Source organism: Moschus berezovskii, chromosome 4 (assembly GCF_049115385.1).
Source record: "Moschus berezovskii isolate FMDL1 chromosome 4, NW_MosBer_1.0, whole genome shotgun sequence".
Taxonomy (NCBI): domain Eukaryota; kingdom Metazoa; phylum Chordata; class Mammalia; order Artiodactyla; family Moschidae; genus Moschus; species Moschus berezovskii.
Genome location: NC_142463.1, coordinates 70,674,885 through 70,678,620, shown reverse-complemented (window position 1 = coordinate 70,678,620; position 3,736 = coordinate 70,674,885).

Genomic DNA, 3,736 nt, shown 5'->3' with positions numbered 1-3,736 from the left:
GCAGAACATGGATTTTGTTTTCCCTCTGCTTAAAACCCTCTAATGGCTCTCAGCTCTCAGAATTAAAGCTAAAGTCCTCATGACGACTGACAAGGTCCTATGTGATCCAGTTTCCCTAGTTCCTGCTACTCTCTCTCACTTGCTGCTTCTGTTCCACACTGACTCCCTTCCTGCTCTTCATACCTACCAGGCATGCTCCTGCTTTTGCACCAACTCTTCTGTATAAAGTGTTTTCCCCCCAGACACATTCTTTTTACATAAATAATTTTATTTATTTTAGTTTTGGCTGTGCTGGGTCTTCATTGCTGTGTGAACTTTTCTCTAGTTGCAGAGAGCGGGACTACTCTCTAGTGTGGGCTTCTTATGGTGGTGGCTTCTCTTGTTGCAGAGCACAGGTTTAATAGTTGTGGCACACGGGCTTAGTTGCTCCTCAGCATGTGGGATCTTCCAGACCAGGCATTAAACCTGTGTCTCTTACATTGGCAGGCGATTCTTTACCACTCAGCCAGCCTCCCGCTCAACCCCCACTGCCAACCATATATTCTTAACTCACTATCTCTGCCCTTCAGATCTTAGCTCTGTTATCTTTACAGTTAAACCCACACACCCTGATTTGCTCATTTAAAACTGATCTGTCTTAACCTGTTTTGTTTTTTTTGATAGCCTTTGTCACCCTCTAACATGCTGTCTAATACATGTACTTACTATGCTTATTGTTTATAGCCTTTGTTCTCTCACTGGAATGTAAACTCCACAACAGCAGGACTTTTTTTCTCTTTTGTTCGCTGATGAATCTCTGTCATTTATTACAAAGTCTGGTACCTCTTAAGCACTAATGAAAAGTGTTAGCTGCTCAGTCTTGTCCAACTCATTGTGACCCCGTGGACTGTACCCCACCAGGCTCCTCTGTCTGTGAGATTTTCCAGGCAAGAATACTGGAGTGGGTTGCATTCCCTTCTCCAGGGGAACTTCCTGACCCAAGGATCAAACCCAGGTCTCCTGCACTACAGGCAGATTCTTTACCATCTGAGCCACCAGGGAAGCCAGAATAAGTATAGTAAAATACTGAAATATTTACTCTTACTTAGAAAGTCCCACTGGGCTTATGTCTCAATACTAACATATCAGACTTCATTGAATGTTAGTAGCTGAAGTTGAATAGTACCAATGGAGGCCTCTATTTTTATTAAAATTCTTACCCTCATTACTTTTAGGCTTGAATTAACTTATTTCAAGCTTTAATCTTCTGGGTTAGGGCTAACTAATTTGTGAGATATTTACTAGAAATAAAAGTTTAACAGTTAATCCTGCTAATGATTTTTTATTCAGGAGGCTTATGTATTACCACAATTCATTCATTTATAGAACAAATAAAGCTGTTTAAGTTGTGCTTTTAGAGGTGTCTTCATGATTCAGGCCCAAATGTATTGAAATTGAATACACAAATATATCTGGCAATTCTGTAACAGCTCAACTTCCTGATTCACTATTCCCTAGAATGCTACACAGAAATATGTTCAATTTATATTCCTGCTTAGTGTCAGAACATTCCTATTTCAGCAGCTGTGAGAAAGTTACAATGAAAAATTAATTCCATAAATTATTGATTCCTGGATTGAAAATGTAAAATTCAACCTGAAAGCATAGAATCAATAAGAAATACATATTTCATAAACCTTGCACTACCACATTTCCAAATTAGTTGCACAATGACAGCTGTTATGAGACTGCAAGAAGAGTTTAACGTTCTCTGTGAGATGCCTCCATTTCTGAAGTAACACCAAAGCCTTTGAATCTATTTAGTGGCTTGAATTCTCTGACAGATCTAAAATAATGAATGTACTTCAGTATTTTTCCCTTTTCGTCAGTTGAGAATATTGAACAGTCATTTTCTTTTGAGGCTCCACTTCATGTTCTTTATGTTATCTGCTTCTTTCCTGATGTTCTGATCTTGATGTTGTTGCCCAGGAAAAGGGAACACATACATATCCCCCACCCCAACACACAAAGGGAATGTAGAGGTTGTTAGATGAAAGAAAAGTGATTTTCACCAGTTTTTTTCTTTGATATGAAAAACTGACATAGTACTATATTCTCAGACCCTGATGAGGTATAATTGTTATTTTTAAGTGATTGGATTTAAACAATTTATTGTTTTGGAAACAACAGGCTCAATTTAATGAAACTATCGGATGTTTTAAAAATACCTGGTTGTTTGGCTTCAAAAGCTTCACTATTTCCAAATAGGTTTGAGTATGAATATGTATGACTTAGATAATAAAAGCAAAACATTCAATTCTCTATTTAGGCACTAAGAAAAAGATTTTGCATTCACCAACCTCACTGGTCCTATTAGTCCGCTTTGACTTAAATCTCTCCTGGTTCTCAGCTGTCTATCATATGGTGCTGCTGATTTAACGTGATTATTGAGCACAGTGGTGACTTCCTCAAGGTTTAGATATTTTGACAGATTCTTATTTTTAGCCAGCAGTCCTCAGTCATAATATATAAAAAAAACTAAGGTGAAAACTCAACACACCTGTAAACAGGTGAGTCTGACAACATAAAAATTCCTAAGTTTAATATTGAGCTGGGTAAAGAAATTTCTGGTGTTTCCCAGGTTTCTCTTGGGGTAAAGAATCTGCCTGCCAATGCAGGAGATGCAGGAGACTCGGGTTTGATCCCTGGGTTGGGCAGATACCTTGAAGCAGGAAATGGCAACCCACTCCGGTATTCTTGCCTCGGAAATCCCATGGACATAGGAGCCTGGCAGGCTGCAGTCTGTAGGGCCACAAAGCAGTCAGACTTGACTTAGCAACTAACTAACAACAAGAAGAAATTCCTATCTAGGCTTCCCTTCAAAGCCTAGTCAAGTTTTAACATGTAAGTCAGACACTGTCTGAAAGAATTGTGATATCTATCTCTTTGCCCTTCGGATCAAGGGTCTGCACCAACTAGAAAATTTTGTGGTTATCACTTGACCTGGTAGGCCCCATTATTTGAGGAAGCCGGAAGTGTATTAATCACCTCTTTCTCTCTTCCTCATTCTACCTTCATTATCTTCTCCTGTTGTTCTACATCACAGAGAGATGAGCCCCAAGAAAAAAGCTGAATGGGAAGAGGGAGTGGACTGCATGTTGAGAAATGCAGTGTCCCAACCTAGTATAGCATTGTAGGTAGTGGTAGAGAGAGGATGAACCTCAGAGCAGTCAGACTGAGAATATTGTAATTTTTCATGTGCTCGCTCCATCATTTCAGAGTAACAGATGATCAAACAGTGGGGTAGGAAAACACTAGAGCAAAACAGCAGTTGGTGAATGCCTAGTAGACATGGAAATTGAAATAAGAAATGGCATACATTCAAGTGGGTAGGGAATAGGACTAAGATAAATATACATATTTTGTCTGCTGATAATCACTAAGGACTTTTACTTATGAGTAGACAAAAAAAATCAATGTGGAGCCTATGGCAAAATATTTCAGAATAAAGGAAAGGAAATGGCATCATAAAGACCCAGAGGAAAAGCATGATCCAAAAATACTTTAAGAGACAACTTGCATCCTTAGAGTACAAAAAGCCATACTTGTTCTATAGATATGTAACCAAAGTTTATGAGAAGAAAGAAATAAGCAACAGGCTGAAATGGAAAGTCAATAGAAAGTTATGAATAAAATAAAGGAGGATTGGACTGCTACAAAAAATATGCAACCACAGAATTAAAAACCATCTTGGCAA